The sequence below is a fragment of the Heterocephalus glaber genome, unplaced genomic scaffold, assembly GCF_053883595.1.
Source record: "Heterocephalus glaber isolate CG9 unplaced genomic scaffold, H.glaber_assembly_v1.0 deba00001564, whole genome shotgun sequence".
Taxonomy (NCBI): Eukaryota; Metazoa; Chordata; class Mammalia; order Rodentia; family Bathyergidae; genus Heterocephalus; species Heterocephalus glaber.
Genome location: NW_028258351.1, coordinates 21,971,709 through 21,986,328, shown reverse-complemented (window position 1 = coordinate 21,986,328; position 14,620 = coordinate 21,971,709). Strand labels below are relative to the sequence as shown.

Genomic DNA, 14,620 nt, shown 5'->3' with positions numbered 1-14,620 from the left:
ACCAGAGACAGGGACATTCAGTGACCAATGGCACCTGGAAGTCTCCAGACATTGCCCTAAGCCTGGAGTCACCTCGGGTCCCAGCAGAGCCTTCATACCACCGAGACTGTCCCAAGCAGAAGCAATCATCTCATGGAGCCGGGATTGCCCCAGTAAGAACTTTGCTGGATCCACCCGGCCAAAAACAAAAGTGAGGTGATGATTAACCTGCCCTTAGCCCAACCCAGCCGCTCCATAAAAGCTGGTCCTTTCCCTCTGCTGACAGCCCAGTCTGATCGTCAGCAGAGCAGTGTCCCTTTCAGCTTGAGCTTTCTAACTGCCCCATAAATCAGCCTATGCCTCTCAGCGACATGTCTTGAAATCAAGAGCCTGCTGGGGCCGAGTTGAGGTCCCCATCTCTTCTTCAGAGGGGCCTCCTTGAACCCACTCAGTGACACAGACACTACCTAGAATGATAACCACTGATATTCCCCAAGGCGGGGAGAAGCCACAGCCCTCACACCTGACATGCATTGTTAAAAACTGTATGAAGTTTTGCCTTTTGAAGTGATTGCTTGCAGCCCCACAGTAAATCCAACCATAACAGGGTCTTAAATACTTAGATTTGATGTGGCCTCCCATGGACAAGCTCACAGCTCTGCAGGCTTCATTCTCATGTTTGAGAGATTCCATGGGCTATGGCAGAGAGAGGGCCACCCCCGTGGGATGATCTGTGCTTCGGCTGCACCCTCAGGGGTCCTGTTGCAAGCAGAGGGAGCCCTCAGCAGGTGTCTCCTGCCCACCCTTTTCTTCCTCCCACTTCCACTGTGGCCTCCTCAGAAGGGGTCAGAGGGGCGGCAGCAGCTGAGCAGCCCCCAAACCTGGAACGTGTGCTTTCAGCAATGAGGGGCCCCAAGGTCTATAGGTCTCTTCTACTGCATTCCCAGAAGAGCTCCACAAGTTAGGACTCAAATTCCTGACTCAGAGCCCAGGGACATTTCACTGTCTGACCAGCTTGGTGCCAGCCAGAGACAAGGCTCATTCAAACTTGGCTCCCTCCTGGCTTCCTTCCAATTCCACCACCTCTTATAAGCCCACACAATCTGTTGCTTTTGTTCATTGTCTGAGATATGGGATAAGAGATGACCACAGGCTTGTTTCTTTTTTTGTGACTCCTGACGTCTTTGTAAGAAAATAGTAATAGTAGTTCTGTGCTTTAAACCACCCTGAGTTCCTGAGATAAAAAGACAGTTCAGATATTAATCATTACTCTACAGAAAAAGGAAGAAGCAGTTTTGACAGGTCTCTTCTGCATTTGTATGGCTTCACTGATACTCTTTTGTGGACTTTAAATGCTGACATACGAAGATCCAATGACCTACGGTGTACATGAGTTACAAACCATCTGGCCCAAAGACCATATAAATGTTTCTTAGCTTACGATGGTTCTGCTGGATAAACCTATTGTAAGTTGAAAATGCATTTAATGCATCTAGCCTAATGAACATGGTAGCTTAGCAATGCAGTGCACTGGAAAGGGTCAGTGGCTTGCCCTTGTGGTCATTGCACTGCCTGGGAGCTGCCGTTCAGGCTCCCTGTAGCTGCCCAGCATCATGAGACAGTGTCTTATAGCATGTGGCTGACCTAGGAAACTCAAAATTCAAAGTATGGCTTCTGTTGAATGCATATTGCCTCTATATAGCTGTAAGTGAAACCACTGTAAATCAAAGACCATGTGTCTAGTGTTCAAGGTGAGTGATGTCAGTTTAAGTGACATACCTGAGTCCTCCTTAGGCCTGTGTGAAACATGACTCTGTCACTGCTCTGCCCACACACCTTGAGTGGCTCCTCTACCTGTCAGCAGAGGACACCTGCCTCAGATTGACATAAGGTAGCAAACTTGGTCCCCCTTTGTTGTCCTGCCTGGCTACATCCACTCTCTGAAGTCCTGACACCCCTGAGGGTCCCTATGTCCTTCCCATCCACCAGCAGCCAATGCCCCATCCTTTGTATGCCTTTCTAGGGAGCACTTTAAACATTCCCTCTACTCCCCCTGAGTAGCAGTTACAACTTACTGTCTTACTAAAGCATCCCAGTTACACACACACACACACGCGCACACACACACACACACACACACACACTGAGAGTTTAGACAGTTGTTGGAAGGACATTGAAGAAGGAGGGAGAAAATCTGGGCTCCAGTCTTAACTTTACCTCCAGTCTCTTTCATATTCCTGGGCAGCTTGCTACCTAGAATTTAGGATTCCTCACCTGAGAAAAGAGAGGTCGGCATTATCTTAAGGGTTATTAAATCCAGCTGGGCATCAGCATTCCTTGGTGTTCTTTTTAAAAATACAGGACATAGGGCTCCTGAAAGATTCTAATTCAATAAGTTGGGCTGGAGCTTGGAAATCTCTCTTGAAAGGCTCCCTGCTTATGCCAATGATCTGCCTAAAGATACATGCTTAGAGTAGTTGTTTAGAAAGCGGATTCCTCACCAGGCATGGTTGTTGCGTGCCTGTGATCCTAGCACTATGGGGGCTGAGGCAGAAAGATCACAAGTTTGGTCCCAGCCCGGGAAATTTAGCAACTTCCCAAGGCCCTGTCCCAAAATTAAAAAAAAAAAATGTAAAAAGCTGACAGAAGGTAGCTCAATGCAAAGGCCCTGGGTTCAATCCTCAGTACTGGAAAAAAAAATAAAAGCAGATATCTGGACACCAACCCAGATCTACTAAGTGCAAATTTCCAGTGGAGAGATCTGATGACTTGTGCAATTAACCAGCTCTCTGGGTGACTTGTCACAGAGTTGGTCTGAGAAACAAAGCAGCCCAAAGACCAGCCGTGTTGTGTCTACATGGGAGTGCATCAGAGGGCTGAATCTCAAGCCCTTCTTTGTGCTACTGAGCCAGAATCTGCATTCTGAGAAGAGCCCTGGGTGGCTGGTTGCATACTAGACTTTGAGAAGCATGGCCCTAGGTCTGTGGTCTGCAAAAGCTAGCACGCTGCAGAGTCTTCTGGAAGGCTTGTCCCAGCAAACCACATACTGAGCCCTTCCCTCCAATGTCTGATTCTCAGGTGTGGAGTAGGCCTGGTGACACAGATGCTGCTGATAGGGGGACCTCCCTTTAAGACCCATACCCTGGGGGATTGCTCAGGATTCTACTTCTAAACATGAAACTGTTCCACTTTGTTTTTTTGTCTACTTGGGCACTTGCAAAATCCTACTCACCTACCCTGAGGGCGTAAATTCCTATGAACTAATCACCTGTATAACTGCTGAGGTGCTATGTTGTTTGCCACAGACTGTATTTGTTGTAAAAGTTTCAAGAAAGTCACAACGTCGTGGCAGGGTGTGGTTGTCCAAAAGGAGACTTCCTTTCCTCCTTCCCTTGCCTCTGCCTGAATAAACTGTGGTGGGAGATGTTGCTCCTGAGACTGCGGCTTTAAAAGCCCCCTTGAGCTCCTGACAGGAGTGTGTTTGTTGCCCTTAGAAACAGGTTTTCTCACCCTTGTCCCTAGAACTAGAGGCTGGGGCACAGGCAGCTGAAGAGTAGGGAGCTAGAGACGTGGTCTACCTTCTTTGACCAGGGTGCAGAAGGTTCTTCAGATCACCCCAGTGCCTGTGAGCTAAAGCTATGTCACGGGAATTTCCTGCTATGGATGTACCCAGGCTGCTCAAGTGACACATCTGTTCACTGGGTCTCCCTGAGGCCTCAAGTCCCAGTGGTGTTTCCCACACTCAGGGCAGGTCGTCTTTCAGTCCTTGGCACTAGTTTTCCACTAGGTGGCAGGCACCACTGCTCCTGCAGATGCCACAGTCCCCAGCAGAGTCTCACTCAAAGTGCTGAAGTTCTTCAGGTGCAAAGCTGACAGGTGGCTCCGGTAAAGTGCATAAAAAGCAGAAGGCTCCCTTCCACATTTTGCCCACCCTTGCCAGAGAAATCCAGGGTGGCGCTAAGCCATACTGGAGTTTAGGCAAAAAGAAAAGCTAGTAATACCAATCCTATCCTAAATTTTAAATTTTGTTCACCATGGAATTTTTTTGCATAAAGTTTGATTTTTAAAAAATATTACAATGCAGTGTGATTAATCTGAGATTTTGAAAACCTTCTGTTGATTTTTAGGCAAAGGAGGGTGTGCCTCTCCCATCTCCCCTTGTCCTGGTAGCGTGGTTTGTGTCCCACTGTCTTGAAGCACTGTGGCAGGGGCTGGGGCAGATTTCAGCGCAGCTCTGGTGCTCAGGGACAGAGGCTTTGGGCAGGGTCAGTTCACTGTCCCTGGCAGGAGCTTGGTCCCCCTCAGGATAAGCCCTGCCCCGGGAGGACCCTCATTCTCTCCGTGAGCCCACTTCTGCCAGCCTATACCCCCACATCCCCAAAGAGTCTCAAATCCCATACTACCAACACCTAGCCACACCCAAACCCCTGCTAGTGGAAGAGAGTTTCCAGTCCCCAGCCAGCATATCACCCAATCTTCCAGCACATTCCTCTCCCCTCTACATAGCTGGATTTAACTCTTTTCCTGAGGGACCCAAATGCTAACTGTTTAGGTTCCCATTTCCTCTCTCCTTGTTTTGAGGAACATTCTTAATGTCTCTTCCTTAAGGAGCTGGTATTCTCTGCAGTTCAGGTGACCCCTCTCTCAATGGTCTTAGTTACTTTCTGTGGGCCCAGGCTCCTTCTGCGGGTAATGAGAGGAAAATGAAACCAGCTGCCCACTGAACCAACAAGAGTGGCAGGGCCCCAGTGCTCAGACCTGCTAGTCTCTCCAACCTTGGCTGAGAACCACCTGGGAGAGCTTTTCAATATCCTGATGCCCACAACGAGGTGTGGTGGTTCATGTATACAGGTGGTAGCTACTCGAGAGGCTAGGCAGGAGGATTGCCCGAGCTCAAGCAACATAATGAGACCCCATCTCACAACAAACAGACAAACTCCCCAGGCCACACACAGGACTAGTTAAATCAGAATCTCCAGGACACAGCCCCAAGCATCAGTAGTATATGACACCCCCTAACCTCCAGATGAGAACCATTCCTAACCAGTGAGGACCTGGGCAGGCTGGGGCTTTATCAAGCCAAGGCTGCCACCGTCAAGCAAGAGGAGAATGGGCAGTGTAGGGCACTTCTATTTTGTTTTACAAATATAGTTTTATAATGAACACATATTACCTCTCTCTATTTTAATTGTTAGCTAAGTCCTGGGTGCATTGCCAGAGAGGAGACAACCTGCAGGGAGGGTGCTGGCTCCCACGGGTAAGGCCACCAGCCAGGGGACAGCAGTCCAAGAGGCTTTGAGGCTTCAGTCCCCAAGCCTCTCCCACTTCTGGTTCTCCTGCATAGACTCCCCATGACCCCCGCCCTTCAAGTTGTCCCACCTCCATAGGCCCTCCATGTCCACCAGTGGCCAAGAAGATGCTTGGACATCCAGCTAGAGTCCACCTTGGTGCCTCTGCTCCCAAAGCGCTGCCACTCTCACTGGGGCCACACTCGGAATAGAATTCTCCTGCCCTTCAGGGGTCATCAGACAGCCACCACGTTCCACGCACCCATGTCCTGTCAAGGGGAAAGGAGAGCTCCCTTTCTGGGGTCCTGTTCCCACCTTCCCAGTTGTCACCTTCTCCATGTGCTAGACTGGCAACACACCCAGGACTTAGCTAACATTTTAAAATATATAAAAGTGGTCTGGGGATTTAGCTCAGTGGTGCCGCTGCCTGCCTCGAAAGCTCAAGGTCCTGAGTTTGATCCCTGGTACCAAAAAAAAAAAAAAAAAAAAAAAAATATATATATATATATATATATATATATATATATATATGTATACTATATGTTCATTATAGAACTATATTTGTGAACCATGAGACATAAGTGCCCTGCCCTGTCCATTCCCTTCTCATTCTCAGTGTTGTGCCATGAACAGGTCGGTGGCACCAAGCGCTGAATGTCATACTTGCTGTAAGACTTCCTTTCTGAGCCTCAGTTTCCTCATCTGTAACAGGTGAATAACTGTAGTCACTACCCTAGAGGGTTAATGGTATGGCACAATAAAGAACCTAGGAAGACATTGTCTACAGTAATGGCAGTTTCCAAAGGCTAACCGAATTATCTCATACAACTGCTGGAGCCAGACAGAGGCATGAAATACTCTGATTTTTCTACTCATAATTCTCGGATCACATGAGAATTGGGTTCACATGGATTAATAAAAGGAATCCCAAACCCCAACTGTTGAGAGCAACCGCTAAGAAGTCCTACAATGGGGCTCCCAGCCCCCTTTTAAATCAAGCTGCTCTTGATGGAGATCGCCACCAGAGGGCAGTGCTGGGTCACGTGTCAGGGTTGAAATGACTTCAGGGGCCAAGCAAAGCCACCGCTGAGGCTGCCTGTTTTCTAATCACCTCGTCTTGGGTCCAGAGATTTCTTTATGCTAGTTTGCCCCGGTCTGAAAACGGCATCTAGAGGCATCATCTAGAGGTGGAGGCATCTAAACTCCTTTCTGGTGCCCATCTGCCATTTAGGGTCGCTTCAACTTCTTTGAGCTCAGGTTCGGTTCTGATTGATGTCCCACAACGGGTTCTCCGTGTGATCGCGCTCTTTTCTGTTCACACACCCACAGGTCACATGGCAGGCACTGTTCTACCTGTCATCCCCTCCCTGGCCCAGGTCGGGCCCCACCAAAGGGTGGTTTCTCTGGCATAGGTAGAACTCCCTTAGTCCCTCCAGATTCAGAGTGATCCATGGTTGTGCTCAGGAAGGGTGCTTATACTTCGAGGATTCTCTTGACAATAAGCATAAGGAAAAATCTCAAATTCCTGTAACATAGTCCAGGCTGGACTCTGCCATGTTCCCTCAGCCAACTTAAGAATGGTGACAACATGCATCCTCCAAGCTGACTCAGACTTCAAACAATCCCCATAAAGACATGACAAGAACTCAGAACCGTGACAATGCACCAAATAAGATTCCTCCTCCTTCACCCCATCCCTACTGAGAGGTAAAGAAAGTACTTACAGAGACTATTTTCCAGGACCACTTAGATGGCAAATACTCTTTCTCCCTGTCAAACATTCAGATGCTCTTGGATTCACTGGACACATGTACCCTTGACTTAGGGCCTGTACCACCTGGCCTTGAGGGTACATTTAAGAATGTTTTGATTATGTGTACTCTCCAAGGAGAACAAGGAAAAGTGCTCTTGTGTGACTATGCAATTTTAGAAAAAGGGAAGTTGATAGGGTCCTTGACAGGAGGGCTACAGACTATTTTAAGAAAGAGGAGAGGAAGGACACAAGGAATCAAAGGCTTTAACACTGCTTAAACCAGAGAGATCTGAAATCCTTGTGGGGGATTTATTGCTAAGAAGGAATTTAGCTGACTGTATAATACAAGCTGCTCAAGATAGCAATAGAAAAAGGGGAGAGTGTGGCCTGTTTAATCACTCTGGGAGCAAGAAACACACCAAACAAGTTCACAGTGGAGTCACATTATGAGCCTGGACAAAAAGAAGACATGAGACCTCAGATCTGATCTGGTTTATGTACTAATGGTCCCAGTATGCAAGATGGGGGGGGGTCTATAAAGGAAATGATGGTTAAAACAAAAGTTAAGCATAGCAAAAAGTCACCTGATGGCCCCAGCAAAAGAGCCTAGTGGGCCATGGACTTTACAGGCAAACCTTGTCTAAATATTTCTGGATGTCATCATGAGAAAAGCATTATCATGAATAATAAGCTTAAATGATAAAGAAAAGGTAAATACTATTAATTGTCCTCTGTTTAAGAGAACAGAAACAAGAATCCACATGATATATGATTCTGTTCATGTAAAATATCCTGATTGGACAATTCCACAGAAATAGACATGTAGGCACCAGAAGATGAGATAAGGGAGATCGCGCAGTGACTATTGATGAGGATGCAGTTTGTTTTGGGGTCCTGAAGTGTTCTGAAACTAGATAGCAACGATGGGTGCCCATCTCTGTAAATATAACAAAAATCACTGAGCTTTTCATAAGTGAATGTTATGGTATATTAAACAGCTCAATAAGGCTCTAAAAACGATTATAGGAAAGAATGCACTGCAACTTACAAATATTCCAGGAGAATTTATTCCAAACCTCAACAATATAAAGGGGTTAGATTCATTTACCCGGATAATTCAGATGTGAAAACTTTCATTCACAGGCAATGTGAGAAAATGAGGTGTTGCTATATAACCAACAAGTTGAACTTAGTAAAAAGACTAGAGAAAGTATAGAACATAATTCCAATTCAGTAGAATCATGCATTCCTAGAGAAGAGGCTAAGATGATGTGACCATATCATATTCAGATATGAGCTCTTCATGGATGAAGAAGCAGTATAAAACAGTACAAAAGGCTTGAAGATGAAAATAAATCTGTGTTGTACCCTAATTCATCCTCCCTGCCCTCTAAAGTAACCAGTTTAATAAATGTTGTACTCATGTGCACGTACCTACCTACCTACCTACACATACACACACACCACTTCCTGATGGTGGAGTTAGACTAAAAACGTCGGAAGAAAGATGCAAATTAATTTTAAGAAAGAGCTTCCTTAATGTAAGAACACATCCTTAGAGGAACTGTCACATGTCTGCCAATGCAAGTGCACTCTAACATTTCTATACAGTAGAAGCACTACCATTTATTTAAACACACTAGGAAACGGAGCCTGACAAGCTCATGCCCAAAGTCAGGGGCTGGCATTCTATTGGTACACAGGTGACTCCAAGTATCCCTTTCAGGGTTCACAGTGCCAATGGCATAAGCAATGTAGAAACATGCACAGCCCCATTTGGACCTGCAGCCGCATGTCCCATACTTTCCTCTTTTCTAGATGAACACCAAATACATATCAGCACAAGTACATATGTGTTTCTCTCATTTTAGGGGTTTCTTTCTTTATTTTTATTTAATTTTAATCTTATCTCCTATAAAAGCTGTACATATTTATGAGGTACTGTCTTATGTTTTGATACATGTATGCATTGTATAATAATGTTAAACTCAGAGTGAGTATGTCTAACTCCTTAAACCTTTATCATCTCTTGATGGTGTAAGCATTCAAAATCCATTCTTCTAACTTTTTGAGATATACAGTACATTATAGTTATCCATAGCCACCCTACTGTGCAGTAGCACTTCCGAACTTCTTGGTCCAATCTCACTGTAACGTAGCACCCACTGGTCAACCTTCTCCCATCTCTCCCTCCCCACTTCTCCCAGCCTGGTAAGCACCACTGTACTTGCAGCTTCTAGGAGACAGACTCTATGATTTCACATAGAATGGAATCATGCAGTAATTGTCTTCCTGTGACTGACTTATTTCACATAACATAGTGACCTCCAATTCTCTGACCCTAGGTTAATGTGGAAGTTCCAAATTATTGGGCATGGGAGACAGAAATGCTGTGTGGGAGGATTATGGCAGCACACGGGGATGGAAGTCTACATTTCCATGGGGAAAACCAACCTTGGCCTGATGCACAGGGAAGCTGGCTGTTTCAGCACACAGTGGCTAAATGATGATGGCGTAATTGGGAAGATCACTATTTGGGCACATTTAGGAGGAAAAGGAGATGTAAGTGCAAGGCTAGGCATAAAGATTGGCTTCCAACTAACTAACTGTAAAGGACAACATCAGTCTGACAGGAGTTACACAGCTCCACACAGGAACAAGGCTATTGCCTTGAAATGCAGCAGCAAAATAGGAGGAATACAGTCCAGTTCCCAAAGTCCCCTTGAAGATTCTCTACCCTGTAAGGTATTTTTAGTCCTTGTAATTGTAGATGGTGAGCAGAGCTCTACAGCCCTCAAAATAAGATGGTTCTTAAAAGAGTAAGCTCAGCAGATGCCACCTTCATAAGGCAAGCCTACAAGAAGGACAGGATTAGCTGTCTGCAGGGCAGCTTTCCAGAAGTAACCCGTCTTGCAGAGTGATTTGGAGTGACCTTACCAAGATTAATATGCCTCTCTCCTGTATGTCATTAGCAAGCAGCAAAACAACTTGACACTTAGGAAGCTGTGTTGTGGTAACCAGAAAAGAAAATGGTCAGGTGGTGGTCTCATGCATATTTGGAAAGGAAAAGGTGGAAAATGAAAAACTATCAGTGTGTTACCAGGAGGCCCAACAGGCACAGGTTCTGAGTGAATGACCTCGATCTTTTACATAAAAACAGCCTTGCCAGCATGGTGGTGCATGTCTGTAATCCTAGCACTCTGGGAGGCTGAGGCAGGAGGATTGAAAGTTTGTGCTCATTATGGGCAACTTAGTGACTTAGCAAGACCTTGTCTCAGAATAAAAAGAAATAAAAAGAGCTGGGAATGTAGCTCAGTGCAAAGGCTCTGGGTTCAATCACCGGTACTGGGTGGGGGGGCACTTAAAGAGTAGGGGTCCAAGCCATCAGATCCTCGGGGCTTGATAGAAACAGCGCTAAAACTACCCAACTTTTGTTCTGTGATCACCAAGTACTATGATTTGGAACCAGAATGCCTCTAAGACCCATGTAGTAAAGGCTCAGTCCCCGCCCTATGTTGCTATTGAAAGGTGGTGGAATCTTGAAGAGGTGGGACCTAGGGGGAGGTCTTTTAGGCATTGGGGGTGTGCCATCGGAAGGGTAGTGGAACCCCAGCCTCTTCCCTTCCTGCTCTTTTTAACACCTCAGCCATGAAGTGAACTGTTTTGCTACACTACACACTCCTGCCATGATGTGCTGTTCCCCCAATCCTTGCCCTCAGAGGTCGAAAAACAATGGATCCACACAATCATGGAAAGAAACTACCAAAACTGTGAGCCAAAGTAAACCATTTCTCTCTATAAGTTGCTTATCTTGCTTATTTGCTATAGTAACAGAAAGCTGACTAACATGCCAAGTGACCCTCTGATCTCATTGGCCAGGAAGGGAATACTCTGGAGCCAAGACTGATGTCACTTCTTGGACCCAGAAGATCTCTCTTTATACAATAATAAGCTGGAATTATGATAATAGAAAATTAGCCTCCTGTGAATTTGGTTAGCATGAGCCACTTGGTTAATCTTAAACACTCTGATAAAACCACGTTGCAGAATTTTACCTTATCATCCTTTCCTTCAATATATATTGAGCACTTACTCTACACCAAGCACTATAACAAGAACTGGAAAAACCTAGATAAAGGACATAGTCCATACTCTCAGGCCTGGACAGAAAGTAAATATTAAACTCCTTACAGCTGCACTTGAAAGAGCCAAAGAGCCTCCTCCCCTGTAGCTGAATCAATAATTACTTTGAATTTATACTCTATTCAGGAAATCAGAATATCAATTAATCTTAGATCCGGGAGGAACCTCAGACATCATCTCATTTAGTGGCTGTCAATTGTGCCTACACATTACAATCACCGAAGGAGCTTTACAAAATACTGATGCTTGTCATAATTTCCCAGGTTTGCTCATTGAACTGGTTTGGAGATGGCCCCAGGAGCAAGATTTGTCCAGATGATTGACAGATAAAGCAGGGCTGAGAATTTCTGGTCTCATCCAATCACTGTATTTTCTACATAGATAAATGGAGACACCAGGAACTAAAGGGATGTTCCCAAATAACATTCCCATATGCTTAATGCTCACATAAATTCAGTGATTTATAGCATTCTAAGCCAGATTATGCTTTGTTTCAGGCAATGGATCCGAATCCATCCCTTTGCATATGATCTTCATAATATTTGCCATAGCCACATGCACCTCTATAATCTTAATCATTTTTTAAAAGAATGACTTTTTTTTTTTGGTACCAGGGATCGAACTCGAGACCTTGTGCTTGTGAGGCAGGCACAGGAACCACTGAGCTAAATCCTCAGCCCATTGACTTTTAAACTTAAAACTACATAAGCTGTGTCCTTGGGAATAAAGTCTTAGAAATATATCTTAAAATTAATGGCTTAAAAGGCAACAGATTTAGTAGTAGGTCATCTTAGTTTGCTTACATGTCACACTTTGGACAAATGTCACAGTTTGGAACACACAGGGCTAAGATACTGGGAGGAGTAGGAAGATTTAAGAAGGTCTAATGCAGGAAGTACAGACCTTTTCCAGGACTTGCTCACACGAGCTGTTGTAGATGCTGCAGGTGACCACAGGTACCGGGTAGCAGCTGACCCTCAAGTTTGCCAGCCAGGAGTAGCACTCAGTTTGGGTTTGGAATGAGGAAGGAGGAAGCAACAATGGGAAGATTTATTTTACCTCTTCTAGAAAGGCCACAGATCACCTTGTACCAACAGACTATTAAAACAAAGCTGCCTATCCATCACCTGGAGTCTGCTAATGCAAACACACTGAAATTGATCTAGAAGGAGAGGAAAAAATACCATTTACAGAATAAAGTAACATCACAGGGATGCAGCTTAGATTAGATGGCATCGTTTAGCCTTTTGGATTCATAAAGATTCAAAAATTTTAATTTATCATTCTACTCACCAAGACTTATTTCCTTTTTTTTGAATAAGCTCATTAATCTTGCTATCTTGTTTAATATTTTCTAAATTGACATGCCACGTTCTGAAAGGAGAGAGAAAATAACTTATCCACCAGTCTTCCCTTCATTTCAGCTTCAGGATCTTTGAGTTCTAACTAAAATATTCTTCATAATCAGAGTTTTGATAAAGAGGTTTCCTAATTTTCAAACTTAAGGCAAAAGGGATAAAAGGAATTGAGGACTCCATCCTCAAGTAAAATGAGATGATCTGGAATCCTCATTAAAATCAACTGTCCTGAAGAAAACCTGAGACCTTGACCATTTATCTTTCTCCTCTGTGTTTTAAAAGGTTTGTTCCAATGATCCAGGTACATAAGAAGACACAAATCAAGGTGTTCAATGCAGTGATTTTCATAACAGAAAAAATAAGAAATGTCTCGGAGGTCCATCAATAAGAGAAAAGATAAACTGTGGTAAAATCATCTAGTGGAATACTATGCAGCAAGAAATAATAAATAAATCAGGGCCTGTGTAACTAAAAAGAATTGTAGCAAAATAGCAAAAAAAATTATATATATAGCACCATAGTATTTCTGTATAGTTTCAAAATAAAAAACAATAGTGCATATTATTTATGGACATATACATACATAATAAGAGTATAAAACATTGGACAAGGGGGCTGGGGATTTAGCCCAGTGGTTCCGACACCTGTCTCAAAAGTTCCAGGACCCAAGTTCGATCCCTGGTACCAAAAAACCCAAAACAAACAAACAAACAAAAATACTCCACAAGAAAACATTGTACAGGAAGATACACACCAACCTCAGGTAATAGTTGTCACTAAGATGAAGGCAAGAGATACTGAATGGTGTATTTTATTATTACAGTTATTTTTTAATGATCTGAAGCAAATATAAAAAAAAGTTTCTTAAGTCTAGATAATAGGTCATGGATATTTATTAAATTATTTTCAAACTTCTGTCAGTTTAAGACTTCCTAATTTAAAAAATTGTTTAAATTACTGAAGCTCTAAATCAAATGAATGTATATGAATTCATTGGGTGGAAATATTTATTTATAATAGAAAGGCTTGCATTGTCTATATTGGGAACAAATGCAAAAGTCAACTTTTTTCAGGTAAGCTGATACACATAAAACTGGAAGAAAGAACTCTTTAGTTAAGGAAGTAAGTTCAATTTTAAAAGTTGTTTTATACAGTTAAAATATTTAAAGGTATTGTACTTAGGAAACAGTCTTACTTTTAAAAAATGTGGCAAATGTATTATTTTAACCTTTTTTTCATTGAATTTACTTAAAAATGATGAAAGTAATATGTACTCATTTTCACAAGTCAATTCACAAGCAATCAAAAGACAGTTAAAGAAATTGACAATTTCTTATCTCTTGAGAAGAAATCCAATTCCCCCCACCCCACAAGTTAACCCATTTGACATGTATCAATTTGTTCCTTTCTCTATAAAAATTTTAAAAATTGTTTTTCCAAATTTTTTCACTGATTCACTGTTTTTGTGCTCAAAACAATTATTTTTATTATTTTCAAAGCAATATGTGGCAACATGTATTTATAAAAATACACAAAATTAAATGAGCAAAAAGCAAGGCAAACATAAAAACATATGAATGGCATGGATTTTTAACTCACTGTTTGAACAAACTACACACACACACACACACACACACACACACACATCCTGAATCAAAGATTTAGGGCAAACTCCACTTGCTGACATACACGTGACTATTCTCATTTACAACAGTGGGAGAATCTTGGTGATCCTCAGGGAGTCAATTTGGTAAATCACCAACAATGCAGTGAAGTTCAATGTGGGAAGCCACCTTGTCCCCCAGAATACAGCAGGGGTGCTGGTCAGAGTCAAGATGTTCCAGTCCCTTCTGCCAGGCTACTGGGTAACTGTGGCTCTTCACTCCCAAAAGCCTCCAGTCACTGCCATTTCTTCTCTGTCCTTCCCTTCACCACCTCTCTTGGTCTCTCCTTCCCCCTCCTCCAGCTGGCAAAAGAAGTGTCTGTGTCACTCACTTCTTGGGTAACTGGAGCCCTTCAGCTGTTCGGGGCCCTGTTTGGAAGGGCATCTCCGTGTTGACCTGGGCTCCCTCCCGGGGTAGCCAGCTTCCCGGGAGGCT

General features: G+C 43.7%; 1 long non-coding RNA gene across 2 annotated transcripts in view; it reads right to left on the bottom strand.

Annotated features, from left to right (window-relative positions):
• LOC110344365 (uncharacterized) overlaps nucleotides 1-14,620 on the bottom strand; it is a 27,187-nt gene extending 12,567 nt beyond the window's left edge. The window contains exons 1-3 of one of the 2 annotated variants that reach the window (XR_015443243.1): nucleotides 14,517-14,620; nucleotides 12,457-12,537; nucleotides 2,197-2,253 (exon numbers count right to left, since the gene is read on the bottom strand). This is a non-coding gene — a long non-coding RNA (uncharacterized LOC110344365). The remainder of the gene's footprint in view (nucleotides 1-2,196; nucleotides 2,254-12,456; nucleotides 12,538-14,516) is intronic. The other variant, XR_015443244.1, reaches the window with a different exon arrangement.